At 41.2% G+C, this 26,017-nt stretch overlaps 1 protein-coding gene across 7 annotated transcripts in view; it reads left to right on the top strand.

Annotated features, from left to right (window-relative positions):
* Positions 1–822: 822 nt before the first annotated feature.
* Positions 823–26,017, top strand: part of tanc2b (tetratricopeptide repeat, ankyrin repeat and coiled-coil containing 2b) — a gene marked incomplete at its 5' end in the record, with an annotated part of 176,719 nt that continues 151,524 nt past the window's right edge. For 4 of the 7 annotated variants that reach the window (XM_080872113.1, XM_080872118.1, XM_080872117.1 and 1 more), the window contains 2 exons: positions 823–1,296; positions 19,047–19,150. Of the gene's footprint in view, positions 1,297–13,652; positions 13,702–15,462; positions 15,528–19,046; positions 19,151–26,017 lie in introns of those variants that run through there. The other 3 variants (XM_080872114.1, XM_080872116.1, XM_080872115.1) reach the window with 3 other exon arrangements.

The raw sequence follows: 26,017 nt of genomic DNA, 5'->3' as shown, positions 1-26,017 counted from the left end.
AATTCAAAATGTCAATGCAATTATTCAAGTTGATAAATTAAACATTCGATATAAATGATTCAAACGCTCCATCTAGTAATTCATTTTCAGTGTCCGGAGGCATGCATTTTTTTTGCCCATCTATTTTCCCTTTACAGTTACATGACTAAATAAATAAATAAGAAGCAGAAAAACAAGATAATCAATCTCCCAAACATTTAAACGTTGCACTAAATGTTTCTCTTTCTGTCTAAAATATGCCTTCAGCATACACTGCGTTTGACTTCACTTTTTTTTAAGCTCTGAATAGATTTAGATCGATTTAACTTGTAGCTATATGCCACAATCAAGCGCTGTGTAGAGTTAATTTTACCCCATTTGTTACTCTGGCTGATAAACCTGTTCTTTCATTGACTGATGGAAGAAAAGGATCAGGATAATGTCTGACACTTGCCTGCGTCTCCCTCCATCTATCATGTTAAATGTCAGATGCCATGGTCTTCTGGGGGAATGAATGGAGGTTTGATTGGCATCGACCTTGTTTCTCTTGAATAATTATGAATGATTTAGGTATTATTGGCTCCTTTCAGCATAAATAATTCAGAACTGAGTTCAACCCCCCTCCCGCCGTATGTTGCTCCGGTGCTCAGTTTGTTCGCCTGGTTCAAGTTTTTTTTTTAAATGTATAATAAGATGGCACTAATAACAAAAACCAAATGAAGATTTTCCAAGCACATTTTAATTTTGGTTTAAGCGCTTCCTGAGGTCCTGAGACCGTTGAGGGTTTTACTTTGAAAGGCACAGCCGGATGTGGTGTACTTGATGAATCGGGCTGACTTGATGCAGTGGTAGGCAGGGCATCGCTCCATGTTGCGGCGCTGCGTGGCACTGGGCACTGACTGTCTCACTGCTCCACACGCGCACATACACGCAGATACGCATGACTTTAGTTGTGAATGGCCCAGACGCTTGACACGCTGGGTGGGCGAGAAGCAGCCGTGAGTCCGGCTCTGCTACCTGCTGCAGACCGAGCTTTCGCCGGGAGCACCCCGGGGTGTCGCTACTGTGACTGCACCCTGCGTTTGGACTGAATGTGGCCGCTTTGATCGGTGCAGTTATTTTCGGAGTCACTCTCTGTAAGCTATTTCGGAGCGACTGGAAACGCGCAGACTGGTAATTTGGAGTGAGGAGCCGCACGGAGCGCTGCAGCAGCAGCATCAGCAAGCAGACAGGGAACCGGAGCAACAGCAGCAGCAGAGAAGAAACGACTGTGATGCCAAAGCTGGTCAGAAAAACAAAGGTTCAAGTCTAGAAAAGGTAACCCATCCCTTTCAGAGCTGCACCTATTGCCATTTTAAAGTTTTATTATGTCTTGAATGGAAATGTCTTAGAAGTGTCATGCTCCTGCAGCAGCCGATCTATAACCTGTAATGCCAATACCTCTCAGCCGCTTACAGTGGAAGCCAAGCCATTCAAGTAAGCCAATAAAAACCCAGCGTAGTGTTTAATGAGATAGAGTTAGCTGTTCCTTTGTACTCACTAACAAGCAGCCCCCTACCCCGCAGCATATGTGATTCATTTACTTTAATATCAGAACTTTGAAGCACATTGTTGTGTTTTCCTCTAACATGAAATGATTTATTGCTTTAATATATTGATAGGCTTATCAGTTAAAGACCAGGGATAGGCACCACAGACCTTGCTCTCACTCTCTTTAGTATTTAGTATTTAGTATTAGTATTTATTTATTTATTGTCATTGTCAAGAACAATGAAATTGCGTTTGGGGTGTATTGATTTTAAAAGTTAGGCCTATTATCTACTCAATTACACAAATATATTTATCTTGTATGGAGAGTAGATTACACACATGGCATCTTCTAACAGTCTCAAGGTATAAGGCGGTCGCCCACCCAGCCAGCAGGCTGTCCATAAAGCAAAGAGGTATATATGGAAGAAGCTGTTCTTACTTGCTCTATGGCTCCAGGCCAACACCTACTTCACAGCACAGCCTATTATCTGACATCTGGTCCTTCTCTACAGGGACTTATGTGGTAATAGTATGTTTCAGCAAAGGCAGCTAATCTGTGTAATGTCTGTTGTTTGGAAGGGGAAAACATTTATTTCCCTATGATCACCATTCAGCACCTTATGTGGAAGAAAGTAAGTCTGTTTTCGGTCGTGAAAACTTCAGATTTGTTGTTTCACAGTTTTACGGCTCTGATTTTAACATGGTGAAGATCTGTAAAGCGACAAAAAGCCTTCACGGAGGAAAATGTCATTTTTAGGCCATATAGTTTACACACAGTTTTACAATTGCAAGGCGTCGCTTTTATAGCGGCAGAGAAGTGCTGTGATAAAGCATTTATCAGAAAAATAGACTGCAGAGTAGTAAGATTTGGTTCCAGCACTCATGGTTTTTGTATGAGGCTGCAGATGACTGCTGTCTCGCTGTGCTCTGCTATTCAAGTTCTTGGTTGTCAGCTCGACTCACCATAGATAAAAGACAGTCATCCTCAAAGCGTTCTCTCATCACATCAGCGACATGCGCTAGTTTTGCTTCTCTCCTGCTACCCCGCTCCTCACTCACATATGTGAGTTCACACACAGTGTGGCGGTTTTCCTTTATGAGATCATGATGTTTTTTTTCTTTTTTTAGCCCACCAGCCCTAAACATTTTTGTCTTTCCGTGCTTATCTCTCCCTGCTTGAAGGGGGGACTGTGGCAAAGCCTTGTTTTCCACAGTCCGAGCCAACACAGTCCCTCCGTTCTTCCTCACCGACCGGCCAAAGGTCAAAACAAAAAGGCTCTGCTGTAGCAAAACGATTTCTCTGCACCTTAAGTTGACACAAAACAGCCCTCAAGTCCTTCACTGAACTCAAGAATCATAAATAAAACCTGTGCTATGTCGTTTAATCAAACCTAACCCAAAGAGGCTCCCCTCTAAAACACTGTTAGCACAGTGAAAGTAATTTATTGTAAAGAGTTAATAATTTTCACATTTAGTGTATCATTAATCAATCGGCCATGCTAGAAATTGAATTTACACGGAAGATAAAATCCCAGTTTGCCTCTTATTTGCATCTTAGTGAATAATTCTTAATAGAAATGTGCTCACGAAAACACTAAACACATTAACGTGCGGATAGAGATGTTTACCTTCTTCCACTGCGCATCTGTCGGGTAAATGGCTTACATCCTGGTATTTATAAAGCGCTAACTATCCATAGAGGCTAAAACAAAAGGGTGGATTGTCAAAACATGTGATTTCATTGTATGTAAAACATGAATGGTAGTTTTTTTTGGCTTGCATTGAGCGCTTTATATCTACATATGGTGAGTTTCCTCTTCCACAAAACCTGCCATACTGCACTGCTGTTTCTGTATAGTGTCCATATGTTCGACACACTTGAGGAGTGAGGGGTGACAAAGTGTTTTCAGTATGTGGATGAAATCCTCCACACTGGTTCATTTAATCTGAGAGATGTGTTTATACTGAATGTCCTACCACAACATGGATTCATTAACATTAACCTGTTAAATATCCAGAATTTGTGGAGTTTATGCATTTTGGACTCCGCCATTGCCGGTTCCAAACCCGGATGAAAAAGGAGAAGGGTTGGGCATGGGGTAGCAACCACATCCCGGGTGATGGGCAGTAGCAATATGCATTTTGGACCAATTTTAATGCAATTTCGTGACTTTAATCAATTAAAGAATGCTAACTTTAGCAGCCATCTTGACATTCATGCATGTGGCTGTTTTGAAGCCCTTTTCTAAATGAATCTCAATAATCTCAGGCACATAAAATGCATGTATGGTATTGCTTGTCAAACACAATAAGAACTGCCTCAGAAGACTTTGCCCTAAGATGATGTTTATATGGTTTGTTTTCCTGCAGTTATTGCTTTTACTACACATGTGCACAGCTTTACAAGCTGCGTTGATTGCTCAGTCCATTAGTACAACAAGAGTAGTATCTGCCAAGAACTCCACCCTCTTATCCAAATATGGTCACTTGAGGCTCTAAAACAGTAGTGCACAAAGGTTATGTTACCTTGGTTGCTGCCATCTTTTGTATACAGACTTTGGCTACATATGACTAACTCGGGTTTTTACTTTACTTTGCATATATAATAAGTCAGGCTCATATAACAAGTCCTTTTTTAAGGATCTTGTCCTTGTCATTGGGGTTTCATATCAGACTGTTGTAGGCTTGGACAAATAATACATTATTTTTGTTTAATTTGATGGACAGCTCAGTCATACAAATTCCTTTCCCCCCCATATTGACTCTAGTCTCAATGCATTTTAATGTAATTCAGCTGTGGGACATTTTTACAGAGGAGGTGAAATTGACTTCTTCATAACCAGAAAGCCTCTTTCTAGTAGAAGTGCGATTATCGATCTTTCCACCTAATCCCTCGGCTGAAATGCTTGAGCACATTCGTATTCTGTGGGTCAGTGAAAGTCAGTCTTGGAAATGTAGAAAATCACTGTTTAAATCAGGAGAAGAGGCTAAGCGTGTACAAGGCCAAGCAGTGCTTCTTCATGAAATATTACACTGAATGTAGAAAACATTAGTGCAGAGCACCCCCTCCACAAGTACAGCTTTTCTTTATTTTACGATTTAGTAATGTATAGACATCTGACTAACTCCTGACTTTAAAAGAAGCTGGAGTTAATTAAGAGGCTTCTAACCGCCTGAGAAAGAATCGACTGTTCGACTGTGCTTTCAGATATGAAAAGGTCTGTTGTTTAATGAGGTAAAACGGCTCTTTTGATGTGCATCCACGAGCAAGCCAGACACTACTGGGTGTTGCTCTCTGAGTCTTATCAGCCCTGAAAATGTGAGATTGTTTCCTGTATGGGGAGTAAAGGTATCGTTCTCCGGGATGTTTTGATTCATTTCCCTGAGCTGTGAGGAAAAACGGCACTCTTTATGCTGCTGTAATCAGGAAAAGCAGTCAAGGAAACCGGGAAAGCCTTTTGGGGAAAAAATGCTTGGCTTTTTAGTTTTGGGTACACTGCCATTTATTTATGTACTGTAGGATAAATGGCAGTGATCATCAGTTTGGGGAAAATGTAGTGTGAAGAGAATTAAAATTGATATTTTGGCTATAATTTATTTCCTTCTTAGCCAGTAACTCAGTTTATGCCCCAAGAGTGGACAAGAAAATCATATTAGAAATGCAAGGCAAAGCAAACCACAGTGAGAGCATTATACACATTACTTTCCATAATGTGTATTCTTTGGGCTAATCTGTAACCGTCTGTTCAGTCTTCTTCTTTTCCCCTCTAACAAGGTTTCTTCTTTATTCAAATTCAGGGTGTTGCATTGCATTTGGGCCCCTCAAGGGTAATTTGCAACTATGAGTAATGTAAGTAAAACTGACTTGACTTTATACCTGCAAAAAACAGCCTTGGTGTCTCTGTGGATAAAGATATTCCAGATAGTTAGTAAAACACTCTGAAATTGGCTCATTTGGAAGAAACGACGGTGCACTGAACAAGGGACGGAGTCTGCTCGGGCATGTCCCTCATTTCAGTGTGGCCCTTTGATTATGTAATAATGATGCAGAAAAGGCGTCTCCTTAGCACTTTGTTCTTCCTTGTTAGTGACCAGTCTGTGAGGTAAGCCAGGCTGTTTCATCTTGGGCTTTCTGCTTTCCTGTCAGGAAAAACAGTGCTGCGCCTAGCTGTTGGAATCCTTTTGTCTGTACTTTTACTGGGAGTCAGTGACATTAATTGAGTTCCAATGAGGATAATTTGACTCTTTCTCACGTTCACTGTAACAATTCGCTCTAAACAATGCAGGAAATTGTATAATATACTGTTGAATACGGTAAATACAGACACCTGGATGAAATGTAATGACTTAAAATAGTTGCATACTATGGCATCAGGAGTGAAAAGTGCTCAGCCTGACTCTAACCACATCAGAAGGGAACCAAGGGATGGTGCTAACTTCTCTTTCAACACAAAGTGTCTGTGGTCCTAAAGCAAAACAAGTACTGTTACATTCAGAATTTTCTGAAAGTGCTCTGGTGACATCCCCATTTTCCTGAATCCAAACTGGGAGCTGTTTCCACAGAAGCTGAAGGCTATATTTGGACACTCTAGGAACCTTAAGTAAGCCCCGTAGTCTGAGAGTGAAGTGCTTCGTTGGGATAATATGATACTATAATGGCTTGTCTTTGAGGACTTTATACAAGAAGAGAAGAACAGCAGAAATGTTGTGACAGGTATTTCAGTTATTTACAATCTGGACCGGTTGGATATGTAATGTTTTCTGTGTTCTTGTGTCTGTGAACAGTGTGAAGATTTAGCACAGCAGCGATTAAACAGCTTTGTGTTCATCGTCAGTGTCGTTGTTAAAAGATTGATCACAACAGCGTTCCCATAAACACGCGGCGCAAAGAGAAGGGGGCTTCTGACAGATTTGATAACGTGTAAAGAAAGAAAAGAAACAGACTCCAAAGTACATACACAAAGACACGCAGTTATATTTTACAACACAAAAATAAAAGTACAGTGGCAACAAAGCACATTTAAGAACAATAAAAGTAAATTATTATATACAGCAGTAAGATGTTGTTGTTGTACATAGGGGTTGAATGCTGCTACTTTATTGTAATTTAACAGTGAAAAGTACAAGTGTACTCACACTCTGGCTTTGAATAGAAAATTCCTAAATTTTGTCTTAGGAGTCGACTCTGTTGCTGCAGTCGAAGATCAAGCACTTCTGCGCTCTTATTTGTCACAAACAGCCGCAAACGGCATACAGTCGATTTCTGTGGCTTTGTTACTGCAGAAGAAACCACAACGGCAGCGTGGTAGTATTTTGGGAAATGTATTTTGTATTAAAACAGGTCTACAGTTTCATAACAGTCAAAACAGAATAGATTCAAAGAACGGTGCTTGTAAGACTGTCTGTATTTCTCAAACATGTTTTTCGCTCATTGCTCTTTCAGCCCGTCGAAACCAAAAATACAGCTGGATCGAAAGTGCTTTTTTTCTGCAGTGGATGCAATCGGTTATGGTTTTGTAACATTAAATCAATAAATATTGATGCAATGCATTTTCAGCTTTCAACGTTGTATTTTGTGCATCTAAAAGAAGAATTTGCTTATTTGCACTAGTTGATTTTTACCATACACTTACAGCACTGTGGTAACTATGCACGTCTCAGAAGAGAAGGTGTATGACAACATTTGCTGTTTCAAATAAGTACAGATAATGGGGATAAATGGCTGCTTGTGGAGTCAGATATTCATACCCTCTTCTACAGTTTTCTTTGTTTCCCCACCAAAGCCTACATCCTTTTTCGTTGTTGACTTACTTTAAAAAATATAGTAAATAATAAATGCACAAATAATCCTATGTCGAGGTCACAGTCTGTGTGGGCAAAGCATCTACCGATGGGAGCCAAACATCAGAGCTAGCTACTTCTAATAATCACAGTCATCATCATAATGAGAATTTCAGTGTTGTTCTGGTGTTTTGGCGGCTCAGTGTGAATGTAGAGAAGTGTCTGTAAATGGCCTTTAAAGTCTGAAAGATGCTGACCTGTTCAGAGTGATGTATTAGAATGAATACCAGAAGCCAAGAAGACCAGAAGCCTGTGCTGGGATGTGTGGGAAGTCATTTCTGCTGCTCTCCTTGTAGTTTGCACAGATATATATCATACTGGCAGTTGCTGCTGTCACTGGAGTCTTTGAGCTTATTTCTGCATTGCAACCTTAATGAAATCAAGTTAATCATTTCTTACTGGTCAAGCTTAAGAAGCACATGCATTCTTTTATGTCTGCTACCTCTTAGATTACGTTACATTACCTGGTTCTGCCATGATGGTCAGGCTTCTAGATAACAAAGATTGGATGTGTGGCTGTATCCAATCAGTCTGCCACTCAAACTTCCACCTGGGAACCAAAGATCCCTGTTAGCCTATTAAGCAGCTGCTTGAGTCAGCCCCAGCTGCTGATGGCAGATGAATGACAGAGTATTTATCAGGCTTGAAAGCCTTGTCTCATAGCTGGAACAACAGCTACAGCATAATGCCAGCAGCTTCGACTTTTAAATGTTGTCAGGAGCAACCCGTGACCTCTAGCCCCTCACTCCAAAGATGTTTAGTTTTAGCGTCTTCACTCTGTCACCTTCTGTGCACACACGGCAAACACATCATCATCCAGGCGTTGTAACTCCTCTACCTTGAGTTCGTCGCTGACAGCAGCTTGCGTAACTGTTAGACGATCACGGGGGTCTTTGCCATCCATCGCGGGGTTCAAAACAAGACAAATAGGGGTGAGCGCCATGTCACCTACTTAATGTTTGTACATTGACAATGTGGCTGCCAAGGCTTTGTGTTGTGATATGTGGGCTGGTGTGAGGTTGTCAAAGAAACACTAGTGCTCTGTCGAATCTAAATAGCTCCAGTATTGTTCTGTGTGGGGAGATGTGCCTCAGCTTTGTGATGAGAAGAGCCATTAATGGGTTAAGTTCATTATAATTTTACAGGCATTTTTGTGTCTGTGGAATATAGTGGGCTCCTTGTTGTTAATACAGCTGCCTTCACTTGCTTTGTGTGCTAAAGCAGGGTGTGACGATAAGAGTAGGAGTGTAGAGAATAGGAGTTTTATGAAAAGTAGCATTGTTGAGAGTCCAGAGACAGAATTGTTGTCAATGATACCCTTTGTATTTAGGAACTACAATGAATAAAATACAGTAAGAAAAAGAATTCCAGTGGCTGGAGAAAATACAGACCAACCAGAACCCTGCTATTAGGGTGCAGACCCATCTCAATCTTGATACAGATACCAATTCTCTAATTGTTATACATGTTGTATAAATACATATGTACAGGTGGTTAAGGTTGTAGAGAAAGTGAAAATGCCTTTGTTTTTTTTGCCATGGTGACGCTGCACCACTGTCTGCTCAGCTGTGTTCATACTCTGCTACGTGTGACGAGTGTTTAACATGGTGGAACCGCTGTGCTTGACAACTACAGAAGCATCTTTTTTTTTATGCTCTGATAAAGATCTTTCATGTCAGTGCTTATCATACATCCGAAAGCACGACAAATAAGGAAAGCATTCTTATTTAAATGCAGTTGGTCTCCACTTAAAGATCAACTTCCTGTGCACCTCTGCATGTCTTCCATCGTTACTTTTGCATGTCCTGTTGCTGTCCATGGAAGTCTCTTTCTTACCACATGTACATCTGCACAGCGTGGACCTCAAACTTGTCCAGAAAGTAAATATCAACATCTGTGGTAAACATCAAAGTTTAATATTGAAGATTATCTTAGCAGATCAGAACATGGACCCAAGAGTCATTGGTAGGCCTTGTTGGGGGATGAATAGAAGCACTAGAGGTGCTTCAGAAGGCACAAAATAACCTTAAAGGGGTGCTCTCAGACACATTTTTATGGGTTGAGTCCCAGAACGTTTTGGACTTTGATTTGGCTTCTGACCACATTCTACTGCACTTTAGCCCTAGCCTGTACTGCTCTAACTTTAGTAGTATTTAAACGATTTTGTCAACCCCTGTTTAAAGGACAATAGTGGACGTTTATTCTCAAAGCATTTCATGTGACCTTAAATCTCTCAAGAATGAGCTTAAGTTGCTGAACCCTGACCTCTGGCGTGCTAAATCAGTTGGTGTACCATGGATATTTTGAGTATTTACACATTCCTGTGAGTTGATGACATTAGTTTCTTATCAGCAGTAAGCAGGCTATTCTATTGTATTTTCTGGTTTGCCCAGTTTGTGTCACCAAATCCCTATAATTTCTTTCCAGTAAACAAGTCTTCAGGTTTCCAGTCCAGCTTCTGGGTTTCTCTCACTGTCCTACAGTCTGATTCAATATAAAATTGAATGACACAAGGTGTACATTCAGTGGGATTCGTCTATTTTTACTGTCAGATTAAGCAAAAATTGCCTCGACAATTTTTATGAAACCCAGTAGAGCGATGGAGCCTGGGGGGAAAAAGATACTTATGAATTTCTTTACACATTGGTCTCTGTGGAGGACTGTGTACCTTTCATTTCCCCCCCCCCCCCCCTTTTTTCCAGTTATAAATATTGAATATATTTTCGACCAATATATAATCAACAGTGATTAGAACAATTGCAGAATGAGAGATCAAAACAAATCCCTAATGATTTTTTTTCTGTATGCAGCACCAAAGAGTGCCAAAAAAAGAAAATATATTTTTGCTAGTGTATCACAAACCCAGAGGCTTGCCTGGCTTAAGTTGATTAAAAATAGATTACATGCAGCTTGAAAAAAATGTACATAACTTTTAAAAAGAAAAAAGAACAAGGCAGTTGTACCTGCTCAACTGAGATCCATCAACTTGTGTGCAGTAATTGTGGTTTCAATGATACTTGAATGTCAAACTTGTTACTGATACCCAGGAAAATACTTCATATCATTTTCAGTATTACAGGGAAGAAGAGAAAATTAAAGTCAAGTACATACTGTAAATGTTTCGCAGCAATGTGGCAATCAGAAAGCATATAAGTAAATGACATTCTGTGACTACAAGCAAAGTAACTGTTGCGGTGAGATTGATAAATATCCTGGAAGCAAATACATTAGAGGATTACCCGGCAACCGGAACCTGGAATGTCCACGAGTGACCAGCCTTGAGCTTCAGAGTGATGTGCAACTATCAAATTGCTTCCAGTGTGTTCCCAGCTTAACTGCTGATCGCTTGCAGACATTCCAGGCTCCCGCTGCCTACGATGGGACATCATGATATTGATGCTGTTCCAGTAATCCAATGGTAATTTTTTGTATCTTTATCGATCTACAGGTTATAGTGGGATAAATCATTGTGATCATCGTCGTCACTTGAACTAGGGGGCACTTGATGGTAAAAAAGGTGAATTGTGCAAGAAAGTTTAAATTCCAGTAAATAAAGTAGGCTAAACTAAACATTGTTGAACTTGTGGTCACGGTATGTTACTAAGTACAAGTAGAATAAAAATGTATCTGTTTGAGCTCTAATTGAGTACACAGGAAGGCTGGCGCTGGAAACTATTACCCCACAAAAGCATTTCAAGGTAGTAGTTTGAACTTGTACAGATTTCTGTTGCAATAACTGCATAAAAAATGTTAACGTACAGTATAAGTTTTCAAAAGAAGCAATTTTGTAGACATAATGCTTGACTGAGTATGTTGAATGCACTGCCTTCAAGCAGCAACTGTTGATTGAAGGACTCGTAGCTAAGTGAAGTGGCCCTTTCTCTGCTTACTGTCAGTGTGGAGCCCTGTAATGCTACGTGGCACAGCGTGCAGGCTATTTTTAAGACTCCTTTAAGCGAAACTATTGTATTTTACTGAGACCAACATGGGTAAGCCACGCACACTTTGTGAACATAAATTTGAGAAAGGAAAGCACCTGCAGATCAAAAAGATTTTTTCTCAGTTCATGCAAATGTTAGTTTACTGACCACAATCCCTGCAGCTGCATGGGTTTGTCCTTTGCAATGAAAAGTCTCAGCTCTGGCTCTACTGGGGCATGCTTCTACCACTCTGTATTCTTTTTAAAACTTAGAGTAATGTAAGTAGAATGCAAGCTAATCTAACTCTGTATTTAAAGAATCTGTGCTTGTGTGATAAAGCGAAATATTGTGAGTTAACCAATAAATGACCTTCTTTACAGAACGCTGGAGCTCATTTTAATAAAAAGTGGCTTGTTTTCAAGGTAGGGGAGTGGTCTACTGCTTTAGCCTCCAGTCTCCAAAATATGTCCTTGTTCAGGCATGAGGGCTCATTGTGTTAGCAGTTAGGACACACAGTCCCCCCCGAGTGTGTCTAAAAATACTCCACATCACCTCTGCCCCAAACTACACATGGATAAAGAGAAGCTGCATGTGCCTGGATGAGTGAACATGCAAATACACAGCGCGCAGACTGCACTAAATGCATTTCTCTTTGCGTCGAACACTTTACATCGCAACACTCTCAACAATCTGTACATGTAGCACTGCATGCTGACCTCTGGCATCAACAAGGCAGACCCAGAGGTCTGCCACTCACTGGATATTTTCTCTGTTATCCCATCTGGCACTAACTCCACTTTCAAAGTCAGTCAAATTACCTTTCTTCCCCATTCTGATGCTTGGTTTGAACTTCCTTAGATTATCTTGACCATGTCTATTTGCACTGAGTCTGTGTCATGTGATCGACAAGACTATTGCTTTTTCTGTTCCTGAGCAGCCGAAACCGTACTAACAAAGTGGATGAGCAGATATGCTAATTCTGATATCACACCAATATTGGGCACTATGATCAGTTATTAGATGTCTGTAGAATATGCGATAGCCTAACTAGTTGATTCATGTTGTTTGGACAAGCAAAATCGTTGCTTTTCCCATTTACGTCTCACAGGCACATGTTTCTAATTTTAAGCGATGTGATTTCTGATTGGCAAGATTTAAAGGAAGCATGGCTTACGCAGTTCCTTGATGGCTCTTTATCCAGGGCTGAAAGGACACAGGGAACCAGCCTTCCCTCAAGGTTAGGGTCAGCTACTTTCACAGTGGGCGACAGGAAGCCAGAGAGACTGCTGTCTCTAAACGTCTAATGAGCCTCTAATTGATATCCAGCTGAAAACCCCACAGAGTGTTAATGCCAGTTCCAAGGAAACTATATTATGTCTTGTCTTCATTAAGCAAACAAGACACAGAAGGCCTTGAAGCATACATTTTTAACGTGGAGTCACAGAGGTAGTTGGCTAGTGACACGGTCAGTGTTTCCTGTGAGTCACATTATATATACACTGTGCTTTTTCATGTTTATTTTCAGGCTGGAGAGCCATTAAAAGCTGAGAAAATTAGCAGTAACTCTGCTCATTCATGTTCTTGCTTTGGACTGTCAGTCTTTATGCTTCCTCCATGTGTATGTCTGGTGTCTAGATATAAAAAGAGAGGCGGAAACATATTTCACAGGGGGCTCTACTTTAGCTGCAATATTAGCAACTGAGTAATATTTCTTCATCACCCACCCTTTTATGAGATGTAACTGCAGTAATGAGATGAATTCTAAGAAAGGGGCTAATCCTGGGCAATGCTTTAAGCCAGCTGCCTAACCACATCCCATTCGCCATGCTGTGGAGGCTTCAGCTCTTCTGCCAGGACGGCTTACAGACTGTGTTTGCTTAAACATTTCATTCATCTTGATTAACATCTTGATTATAAGATGAAGCTCAAAATAGCTGTTGCAGACTTTTCAAGCTTTGCTGAGTGTAGACCAGCAGATGGCATGTGTTTGTTTAGGAGGTTCGTAGCATTTTAAACTTGATGTCTCATAATTCAGCGTGATTCGATAAAGGCATGAAACATTGTCATTCGAGCATGTACCTCCAACTCAAAGCGCAGCACACCTGCCGAGCTGCTGTTCAGATGTTCTATTTTTGTTTCCTGTGATAAAACGTTAAGCACATAGGCAGCTTATTTCTTAAGTAGGTGCTGGAGGTGTTTGTGTTGTTTTACAGCTTATACTTGTATATCTAGTTTTGGCTCTTCTGACAAAGCAGTCCAAAACCTTTGTGCTTGGATGGCATAAAGTGCTTTTAAGCCTCTCTCTGATGGCTCCCCACAAGGCAGCATTAGCAACATGTTTTAATGAGCTGAAATCTCGGCACAAGAGGCACCATTTCTCATTTTGGGCCTGGGAATAAAGGTAATCTGTGCTTAAAGGATGCTGAAGAAGGTGAGTGTTGGAAAGAGTGCTGCACCAGTTTAGGATTAAAGGCCAGACTGTCACTTTAGAAATTGCATTTTGGTCTTGGAAAAGTAATGGGGGGGAAAAAGCAACTGTGCAGCACTTACACATCCATTTCAGGGGAAATGCCTTGTTGTCTTCTGATGAGAGTAGATTTATGTTAGAAGTTGTAGATAAAAGACTAATGGGCCTGACTTGCAGTAGGCAGCAGCATTGTCTCTGATGCTTTTTATTTTTGCAGTATGGTGGGTGAGAGCAGGTGATGAAGTACTTTTGGATACAAAGCCTATGTGGTCATGTTGGATTTTTGTACCTATAAATCACCTGCACGTTGCACCTACAAGAGCTCTTTGGCAACACCGAGAGCTGGTTTGGAACTCTGCAATTTCAATTCAATTCAATTCAATTTTATTTATATAGCGCCAAATCACAACAAAAGTCGCCTCAAGGCGCTTCATAGATACAGAGAAAAACCCAACAATCATATGACCCCCTGCACTAATTGAGTCAACAGCGTTGCCGACTTTTATGCACCTCAGTGGCTTTATGTGGCTGAATCAGTGGTTCCTAAATGTTTCCACTGTGCGCTTGCACCTGATCGTGAAATATCTAGGAGGGAAGAAATTTCACAGACCGATTTGTTACAACTGTACCACATTAGAATTCACCAACGTCTTTTAAACACTGACCAGTGGTAGCAAAAGTTGAAAAGTGTTGGTTAAATTTATGCAGATGGTGGACGGGTGTAACTGCTATGTGGACAGGTGTCCTGTGTTCATTACGTTCATTATGCACAGCAGCATGTAAGCTGAGGAGGCTGCATGCTGCGCGGTAACAGTGTTTGCTAATGACATGACCAAGGTTTGCAAAGATGCCATTCTAGAAGCAGAAGACACTCAGCAGCCATCTTGGTAACCTCTTCAGGCAGTTATTTCATGTAAACAGGACCAAGGCTATCTAAATGAATGGGGAGAATTCCCTAAGTTTAATTCCAAGAAAAGACTTTAGTTACTTTGGCCCAAAATGAGGTTTAAAACACCTCTTGCCCATTGCAGGTAAACTTCTGCTATACTTATGCAAGGTTTGAAACATTGCAGCTTTACTTACACTTAGATTTAATTACACTTACTTACATCATATAATGAGTAAATTTGCTCATATGTTTCGTGGTTCAGCTCTTGACTGGCTCTTTGTGAACAACAAGTGATAAAGTGGGACCTTTACTGAATGCTACTACAGTTTTCCAGCTGCCAGCGACCTTTCGCTTGACAAGTGAAAGGTCGCTCGGTCAATTCCAGCCAGAGACACAAATCCCTGTGGGGTTTATGTCAGGATGGGCGTCTTGCATCAAACTCTGCCAAATCAAACAGGTGGAGCTACCTGCTGCGGTGACCCCTAGTGGCAAGGGAGCAGCCAAAAATAGCTTCCTATGCTTTGATACCGTGCATCTCACCTATAATGGATTGAAAAAATTCTTTTGTTATTTTTAAAAAGTTGGTTTGTTTCTATTTCTAAAACTAATTTGAATTTCATTGCCTCTTATGTGACCTGAGTCGGGGGCATAAAATTAATAACTGTACCAAGTTTACTCTAAATTAGTCTACAGCGTGTAATTAAAGAGCCCACCATATTAGTTTGCATTGCTTATTCTCTCCATCACCTGTCTTAATTGGTTTTTACTCATTTTAATTGGTGATTTATTTAAATATTTGTAAGTGATGTTAGGTTATCATGTGTTTTTTGTCCTAGATATCTCAGAAATGGAAAATGCGATCGGGGCCAAACGACCCTACTCTCTGAGCGTGTAGCTGCAGGCAAGTTTGTTTGAGTACCCGTTTCTCAAATTGGACAGAACAGTGGCTTCTTCATGATGTTAGCTTGAAAAGGCAAAAATGAAGTGCTAGCCTTTACACAGAGGCATTTGTATTACATGAAAGCTGAAACACTCATGGCCTTTGAGGAGGAGATGAGAGGGAAAGCTTAAATGCCTTATTTATCAGTGAAATGGGGACTTAGTGTGTTGGTCACATAATTTGTTTTGATCTTATTTCTTGGCCTGTTCGGCTAATAACACAGAAGCCCAGCAGACAAAAGAGAATTTACTTTTTATTCTGCCAGATGATTAGGATTTCTGTGGATGTTTTTTCATTTTGTGCACCAGGCTTAGCCGCAACAAGCCGTATCTTTCTAAACCAGACAAGCAGCACAGGGACGTGTTTCGCCCTTCTTTCTCTTCTAATCATCATCTGCTGGGGGGCAGCTGCCCAAACAATGTGACCCTTCTGGATTGGAGTGACAAGGGGAGTGGCTTTCTATGGCTTCTGCTAGCTCTCTCTAACCCCGAACCATTAGCTGTATTTCTGCAGACTGTTTCACTTGCATACGCACTAAACTCGCATAACCAGATCTCCTTGGAAATGTTATGTCAGATAAATTCACAGTAAGAAAAATTGCAGTTAAAAAATAGTGTTTGATAGAGGAGATGACATTTTATTTAAAGATCACGATGTGGGCTTTCATGTTTGCTTTCAATTAAAAAAGTCAAATGTTACCCCAAGCATAGCATCACAGACGTTATTTAGATTTCCCCTCTAAGCCTGCAAATCCCAGAACAAAAATATTTCTAAGCGTCTAACTCAGAATGATGGAGTTATTCTTACTGCCTCCCATGATTCCTGCTGTAATTTATTTAGACTTTTGGTTTGCTCAGCTTAATTAATGTGTTGGCAAGTTGGTGTAAAACAGATTAAGTCTTATAAAGTGTCCCCTACAGAGAGCAATGTGCAAACTATAATTAGAAAATGGGGGGAAAAAAGTATTCAAACTCTGCGTGACACCCTTGAGAAAACTTGATTACTGTGTTGCCGTATTCTTTTCTGTCTTTTGTGCAGAAATGACCTTCTGTTTCTTTTTCTTAGTTGATGTGGGAAATTTATCTACATTGAGTCTGGAGGATGGCAGCGGGAGACGTGAGAGTTGAAATGGGGACTTCAGAAAGCTTGAATGAAAATATTAAAACACACTGGAAGCTTTTAGGGAAATATTTGTTTCACAAAAACTGGTGCAAGTAATGTCCTCTCTCCAAAAGTGTGTGCTAGTTAAGTTGCTATTGAACATGATTCCATGTAGCTTTTTTGGTACAGTGCACATCCCTGCTATGTTGCATTTGCTGCATGTGACAACCCCATCCCCAACTTTCTGTCTTCTCACTGCTGCTGTCTTAATATAAAAAGTACCCAAAAATCTCTATGGGCCAGTGCAACTTTAAATTGGCTCTGTTATGCCTTTCCTTATTTTCTGTCATATATATATATATATATATATATATATATATATATATATATATATATACATATACATACACACACACACACTGATGTAATGGTGGGTGCTCAGATTAATCATAATCAGTGTTTCTAATGAGGTCAGGATATGCACAACCAAGCCCTGTAAGCCAATAGCATAGGCTTCAGGCTGCTCTAAATGTTTGGTTTCTGTCAGGTTTTTTATACTCTTGGCTTCATATGGCATCGATTTCAACTCTGGGCATCTCTGGCACACAGCTCTACCAGGACACAGAAATCCTTGCCACTTGCTAGACCAGTAAAACAGAAGAAAGTTGGTTTAGGCCTCAGTTACACAGGCCGAGGGGAAAACGTGTATTTTCCAGCCAGCTTTAAGAGTTTCCTAGAGGTTGGTGTAAGTGAAATTGGTGAAAAAATACAGGGGAGTTCCAAAAACCTCCTTTCTTTGGTCACCCATGGTGCATGGATGACACTAGTGTTCGCAAACACTCATTAACCAATCACCAAACAGTAGAGAAACTTTAAAAAAATGTGCGACACAAAGCAGGAAATGGAGAAAGTTCACCTTCAAAGTAAAGGTGTAGCAGTAAGGCATAACTTAAACAGTTTCACTACCTCATAGGGTGTAGTTGGTGTTTACAGACAAGTGTAGTTCCATGCAAACTATAGGTCACTGTGTCAATCTCCTTAGCAACCAAAGTAATTGTGAGGTTTACGTGCACGGCAACATATATCTCTTTGTAACCAGTTTCATTTACGAACGGCAAACAACCTCTTGTAACCACTCACCAGCTGCTCAGGGAATACAGCTTTTCCCATAGCAACTGGTGCTCACAGAGGGGTCATTAAACCAGTCTTTAGGCCTGCGTTGCTGGTAGATGATATCACAGTAGCATTCAGCAACTGATCGCAACTGGTTGGGGAGTACTCATTTTTCCCTAGCGACAGACGGTTGTTAGGCGGTTGCCAGGCGGTCAGTTTTTTGTTGTTTTTGTTGTTTTGTTTGTTTTTTAATGGCCACTAGGGGGAAATACCTGAGGTTGCAAAAACACCTCTGGATGCTCATTTTAGGTCATATTAAGGGAAGAAAAAGTTAACATTTGCAAAAGTTGGTTACACTGAGTGTTTAAAATTATTATCCAGGGCATTATGAATGTTTTGTCCTCAGTTTCTCTCTCATGTCTACCCCATGCTTGACACTCCCCAACGTGGTCCACCTTTTTCATGCTGTCTCGGGTTAAAGGGTTGGGGAGGGGGGGGAGGGGGGGGTTCAGACAGTGGATGAGGTGAGAGGCTGCACCAAGTCCCCGTTAGAGATGCATAAGTATTATTTTAAACTGTGAATCATGCAGGGATACTTTTGTAGAGTGTAAAATAAAAATATGAAGTTGGAATGAGCTCAGTGGGTCCCCTGTAGCTAATAAATGCTGCCGAAGATTACCGTACTTATGAGCATTAAGGGGGACGCAGTATGTGATGTAATGTAATGTTACCACTGGGTGGCCTGTGTGTATTAAAGATGTTAATTTAAATGCTCGACACTGGGAGCAGCCAAACAATAGCCGTTCACATTTACATCTCTCCAGTTCCCACTCATTTTCGTGTTAATCACATGGCTGCTAACATCACCCACACAGATATTTCGGTCCCTCTCTCCCCCGTCCTTAACTCAACATCTAATGACATAATCAGACTTTCGGTGAGACTACTTAGAGCCTCTACATCACAACTTTCAAAGCAGTACTTTATGTCAGATTCCACCCTCTGTGGAATATGACAACTGTCTGCTGTCCCAGTCCGCCCTAACAATCAGGCCTTGTAGCCCCGAAAGCTGCTTGTGTTCTCTGTTGGAAAAAGATCCACAGCAGAGTGAACAGTGACAGGTCAGGCTGTTCACTCTGTGGACTTGCCACTCCACTGAGTCGGATGTCAAATAGTGTCTGCTGTTTCTCTTGTGTGTCAATACAAGGCCCTTTCAGTTCATTGCTCACCTTAAAGTGTTTTATTTCACTGTTATTGCCTTTGTAGAGAGCTGCTGGGTGTCCCCTCTGGAGAGGGTTTGGGACTGTGGTTCAGCCCAGCGAAATGTAGCGCCTCGCTGCCCTCAAAGCCGGATTTGTTGTCTGCTCATGGTGAGTCTTCTTAAGTTTCATGGCACAGGAACCGGTGTGTAGCTGGGACCTTTTTACACCTACAGATGCACCACAGAAAAGTCCTGGGGTATAGGAACACTCACAGAACAGTAGATATGTTGTTAAGCTTGCAATGTGTAAGTAGGCCACAAAATGAGAACAAAAACTGTCCTGTAATTATAAAGCCGAAAGCTTTTGTTAGTATACAGAGCATGTTTCTTAAAAAAATGACTGTGGCCTCAAAAAACAGGAACTTGTTTTCCCCATTTGTTTACTTTATTACTCTGTTGTGGTATTGCCATGGAGGAGGTCTTTATCAGGAGGAAAAGCTGTAAAACTACTAAATAAATAAATTAATTAATTAAAAGTGCAAAATTTATGCCCTCCTTCACATTTTCCAAAACTGTCCTGTGGGCCAGATTGTAGACCTTTGTTTGACACCCTTGGTTAGAAGGCTAAACTGGGAGTTAGCAGCTTGCTTGTTTAAGTGGCACTACATTTCAAGCTGCTATATACGGAATGCTAATTCTAGCAAATTGTTTCTTTCAAATTTGTGTTATTTAAAGATTTAGTAGTTGAACATGTAACACTTGTTTTTCAGGAGACGGGAGTTGGGAATGTGAGTTAACTCGGAAAACTCTGTCAACAGGAAATAAATGCATGAAACATAGAGCCTGCTTCTTTTTCACTGTGAATTTCCATAGTCCATACGGTAGAGGTGCTGTCTTCTCTTAAAGAAGCTGTCTATCAAAAATAGTCTTATTTTTCAGAAGTGTCCCGGGTACTGATCGATGCTCCGGCTTGAGGCCATATGTAATTACTTTGAGACCAGCCAGCCATGAAATTGTTGTTTGGGTCTGAAATGGATCCAAAGTCAGAGCAAGACCTTCTGGTGTTGTCACAGTCAGAAAAACTATAACCCACACAGCAGCATGAGGATGTGGTGCGATAATTTCGAGGGCCGGTAAGGAGGTACGAAAATGCGTAATTTGTCAGCGACCTCTGCAGTCTTATTACCAGGACAAAGTGTTGTCTCATCCACGTGCGTTTTGTCCATAGTCCGTTTCGATGTTCAAGTGTGCGCCTGAAGACGAACGACTTCTGTCAGCTGTTAAAGTGGGTTCAGGAGCTCCCAGGCTGCAGAGAGGTATGCAGAGCGACAGTCACTGGCTCACATGTATGCAGCTGTGGCCTGCAAGATGTGAGCAGGCAAATGGAGTGGAAGAGTAGTCCCATTAAACCCTGGCTCTCCTCTGAGAAAGAGGCTAACAGCTCTGAACGCTGGCCTCTCGCTCCCTTGCAGAAAGTGCTGACACAAATTTTTGTCTGACTAAAATGCCTTCTGACCGCATGACACTGGCTCTTTTCTTCTTCCTCAGAGATTCCTCGGCTGTAAAGCTGGGACTGTACAAAAGGGACACAGTCTGCGAGTGCTGTTTAGGAGCTGGCGTAAATTATAATCATAAACTGCTGCAAAGGTCTGAATTACTCACATTTTAGCGTGTGAAGGAATTTCTTTGTTTGAGCGGTTGATTTGATTTATATGCATAAATCTTTTAGATTTCCCCTCTTCTGGACACCCATCTTGGTAAACAAGTCAAAAATGCACAAATCTCGGGGCTTGGACCAGAGGAAGGCTGCTTTGTCCCCCTTTGGCCATCAGCGTGGACCTGTCAGTTTGTGATTGACGTTGCGTGGCGGCTCCCGCGTTGGTCACTGGTGCGAAGATGCAGAAATATGACAACATCTCCGGGCGCATAAAATGCTGGCTTCTAGTGCTTCAATTGTGCATGTCATCCAAAGTGATGTGGTGTTAACCCTCTGGAAACTGTAGGCGTTGGTGGTTTGCACTATATTCTAGTAGCTTCAGTAGTTTTCTATAAGCCTCAGCTCATTTTTACAGTAAAGGAACTGCATTTATAGACTTGCTCACTATAGTATTAGTCATATTTTGACCAGTCACATGCTTTAGGCAATAAATGTCTGCTCAGTGCTCGAGGGGACAATGATGAGAATGATCTGTGTTGTCAAGCTGGTGAAGGGAATCTGCTTGGTCTCCAGTGGGTTGTGTGGGTGGTTAGCTACAGCCCACAGCTACTGAAAGAGAGCTGTGTCAAATCTGACACACTGAAAGCCACAAACGCCAACGCTAGGAGCCAGTTGTGAAGCAAACCAATTTAGTTGCAAGATAAATTCTGTGTACGTTTAGGGAGAGCTGCCCTCGCTGGCTTGATTTTGTTTTTTTGCTTTTTGTTTTTTTCCCTCCAGTTTGTAAGTCCAGAACGGTTTCGCTTTGGGTCGTGTTTGTACTTGTAGTCAAAAATCCATTCAAGATTATGAGCAGATAATACCAGGGATTATTTTCCAAGTAGCTTGAATGTTCAGGGGATATGTTTCCTCCAGCTTGAACATTGCTTTGACTTGAGTATAACACAGAAACCACAGACCTCGGTTGCCAAATAGTCAAAGAATGAAAGAATAAAATGCCTTTCTGGCTGCTGTGAATGGGCTGGTGCATGTCTGTCTTTTTGTTAATGAAAAACAGTCAGAAATTCCTTAACACAAAACCTACCTTACTTCTCATTAAATTCTTGACTTTCCTGATGAGTTTATGATGTTGATCATTTTTTTCAAGTCTTATACATTAATTTGTAAATTATCAACCTGTTTAGACACCCATCAGTGCAGCTAACATTCTGCATAGTGCCATATATTTTCCTTAGGTTTTCAGTCAGATCCACCACTTCCATGTGACTTCCTGGATGAGTGACGTTTCTGGCACTGAAAACGCTACGTCCAGATGAACAGAATCAACTTTTTGGGATTTTCTTACCTGGATGATTGAGCATGCATCAAGACTTCTTGAATGTGATTCCTTGCATCATGCCATGATCAAATTGCATATCTTGAAGCATTAAAACAGAAGTCTAAAAACCAATAAGTGCTGTGACGGTGGATCTATCAGCCCGCACAGCCCATACGATGGTGGCTTAGTTCTCAGCACTGCTCCCTGGGTTCAAACTGGGGCAGTTCACTGTGTGGAGTTCGTGTGTCCTCTCTGTTTTTGCATGTGTATCCTCTGGGAGCTCCTGTTCCCTGGGGTGCTACACGGTGGCTGTACACTGCTCCTAATACTTTGGATGGATTTAATGTTTAGGTTTCCCTATGAAAATAGATAAAGGATAACTCGCCCTCTATCTTACCTCTGTGCTTGGGACAGCTCTAGCTTAGTCATGCTTGCCAGCTAATGCCGTTGATAGTTAAGCGGGAAGCTGGTGAGGGATTACATAATTGTCTCTGCATAGGTTATTTCAGCTGAAAAGCAGAGGAACAATCCTGGCTGAAAAACACACTTGTAAGAAATCTCATCCTCTCTTTCATTTACCCTGTGGACAGGTTAAGAAAAACAACAGTATAGTTTTTTTTGTTAGACTCTATTGTCTGCACTGCTGGTCTGGCGGGGGGTGTGGGTGGGGTGGGGTGGGGGGGTGTCTGCTGATTTGGATGCTGTTAGCTATAATGTACTGTAATTGCCATGCAGCTCATTGAGCATTTTAGGCCAATGGCTTTGAAGCTGGACACATTGATTAACTCTGGATTCGGTGGTTTGAGGTGGGAGGGAGCTGCATTGGCTTTGAGCAATGATTCATTCGGGGGGTGGGGGCATATTGGAAGTTGTACATGAAAGGGCTTTTTATTCTCATGTCCTGTGAGGATTTCTGTTTTGGGGTTTTCAGTAGAGTATACATATATTTTGCAAGACCAAGCATACATATATTGACATTTTTGTCATCCACAGTCCAAATAACAGAAGCTATGATGGACAGATGATGGTGCTATCATGGTAACAGGTAGATGAATTATCGTTGGTTATATTTCTCATTAGAAAAAATATTTTTTGTTATGAAAGAACGTGCAGTACTGAGTCTTACTTTGAAATTATTATCTTCCATGGTAGCAGTGGCAAAGAGAAAATCCAGGTTAGAGTTGCTAAAAGCCTTCATTTTAACAGCTGACGTAGTCCGCTTAAAGCCGTGTCATTAAGCATCATAATGCTGCCCGGCTTCCAGTGGTCTCAACAGTGACCACAGTGAACTAGCCAGGCTCCAACACAGGAAATGAAGGACGGAGAATTCAATTTGTGCTAATGTACGGTTTGAGAAATAACATGGCGTGAACAGCATGAAAGCAAATGTGCATTGTAGTCTAGACTGAGCTGTACCACAGTTTCCTTAACATTTTTTTCCTCATTTCAGTTCATGCATAATAATTATGAGGAGGGGGGGGGGTCATAAACTCCTACCCTGTAAATCATAATCTTTTCAGTCAGTGGCCCAAGTCCACCTCAATTTGCCCTGTGTAGTTTATTGTATTGTGTTTGGACGTAGTGCAACGAGACCACGGGAGCATCTGGACTTTTTCTTGTAAATGATGCTGGTGAGGTGTGTAGTCGGACCAAAGTTTTAAGAATATGCAGACTATGTAGACATTTCATGCGAAACCTCATCATCATTGCCAAGTCAATCATGGTTTATCTTCATCACAGTATTTAGCGGATGTAATGAGTGCATGGGATTGCCAATATGCCTTAGACACGCAGAGGTAAACAGAGACATCCAGTTATCATCTGGGCTGTTGGGGGAACTCTTTTAAAGTGAGTTTCCTTTGGGACCATTCATGCACAGGTTTGCTCAAATCCGCTCCTCCCCTCTCATCTATGCCAGCCATCTTTGACAGCTGGGCTCAGCTAACAGCTGCTGCCCCTCCCCCAGAATCTAACTGTTAAACAACAAAAAGAGTTGGCGGCAACTGTGCTTTGTAGGAGAGCAAATTATCTTGTAGATGCACAGAGTGTGTGTGGTCCCTCTTGGACGGGGTTGCAAGGTGTAGATTGACCTTTTTTAAATGTATTACACTTTCATTCTCAGTGTCTTTCAGTGGGGAGTTTGGTAGGATTTGATAAGTAAAGCAAAGCATTTTTGGAAAGAAAAAGATTCCCTGGTGTAGGAGAGAAAAACATCCGGTCGTAAGAGATTTCCAAACTTCTGTGATCTTCACATAGCCAACGCTTATCTTCTCGGTGAAACACGGGACTTCTTATGTTATCCACCAACACAACTTCCATATATGTGGCAGTTACTTTGTGGAACAAGTGTCCGTTGTTGAGGCTATTCTCTTTCTGGCAGTCTTCCTTTGTAAAGTTCAGAAACTAAACTTCCTTGTGAGGCTGTAAAACAGCTTGTGATTTATTTTGATGAACGGAGCTAAGATTACGCTTTCACATTTTCCAGGTTTTTATGCAAAGATGTAAAGATTCCTGCAACACTAAGCAAAATCACTACCGCTGTAGTAAAATGATGCAAATGGGGAGTATTATTTACTCAAGCATAATAAAGTTTTTTTGTTCATAAAAAGGTCATAGACTATTTAATTTTGTTTTATTTATACAGTGGCAATTCTCAATAATTTCCTTTACTGTACAAGGACTAATTATGTTCAGATTATATTTGTAGTGATGCTTATTTCAGCCAGGAACAAACCCTGTTTTTATTCTGATCTTGAGGAGATAAATGTGATGGATATCATTGTGATTTATGCAAAGGAACATTTTTCTACGTCTTCACCAGTTTGTGATCTGAAATTAATTTAAGGGTTGGGATTGGTTTAGGTAAACATGCAGGCAGTTTTATTTCCTCGGTAGCAGCTCCACTGGCTACTACATAAGCTTGACTGCTAAGTGTGCTCTTTTGTATCACCTTTTAACCTTAGGTTATACAAGGTGCTTCAACAGCCCACACAGCAATGCAAGGTGCTTGTCTTCTTCTGAGGCACTTGACTTTGGTCCAGCAGGGTCATTAGTGGCCCTAGTTCCCTTTAGTTGACTACACTGGAAGGGTTAGGGGGTCAGCAATGCTCCTCGAGGACCTTCCAGCCTTCCTCCCCTCACATATGATGACAGCCATAGGGGATGGAGAGCACACGAGAAAAAACGCACGGGACAATAAATGACTGCAAATGCATTAGAGATTCTCACACTGGAATAGCAACAGGGAACAGAAATGATGTATTAAATGTGTTATTTTATTCCGCCCCCGACCACAGAATCCCACCTGGCTGTTGCGATGGCTTTTTTTTTTTTTTAATAAATTTTTGGGGCATTTTTTAAAAGCCTTTGTTGGACAGCTGGAAGCAGACAGGAGAATGAGGAGAGCGCGCAGGAAATGGTCTGTAGCAGAATCAAACTCAGGCCCCTGCAGCCTATTGGCATATGGATTACCTGCTCAACCAAGTGAGCTATAGTGGTGCCCCACGATTGCACTTTTTAAACACATGGTACTCAAAGAGGGGCCAGGGAACCTAAAGGTGTCTGCAACCCAATGGCAAGGGATGCTTTAAAAAAATAGTTATAAAAATTGTGCTCTAATATTTAAAACAGTACATGATTACAGATGGAGACCATTTATGCTTAGTCAATAGAAACTGTGATGCACAACAAATTATATTAAGTATGTTTAATTGATTTAAGGATTATGAGGGAGTCCCTGAAAAATGTCCATAAGGTCCCCAAAAACCTAGAACTGGACCCAGTATGGACAGTTTGTGTAAGGCTGGTGCAGTGTGTCTCCAGATGAACCTTTTTCTTTTGCTGAGGTTGGCAAGGCCTACATCAGTGTGCTAATGTGGAATGCTAAGGCGTGGTGAAAGATTCGTGACTTTGAGCAGAGAGGACGGATTGGAGGCGATGCTACATGGTTCCATCTACATGAGATTTCTGCACCCTCAGCTTGTAGGGAATCACATGTCCACATTCAGAGACATTCATACGTTATTGACCGCTGATGGCTGTTCAGCAGACCTCATCCAGGG

The sequence above is a fragment of the Rhamphochromis sp. 'chilingali' genome (assembly GCF_963969265.1).
Source record: "Rhamphochromis sp. 'chilingali' genome assembly, chromosome: 22".
NCBI classification, from domain to species: Eukaryota; Metazoa; Chordata; class Actinopteri; order Cichliformes; family Cichlidae; genus Rhamphochromis; species Rhamphochromis sp. 'chilingali'.
The sequence above is the reverse complement of the archived record's forward strand: the minus strand, read 5'-3'. Positions and strand labels throughout refer to the sequence as shown.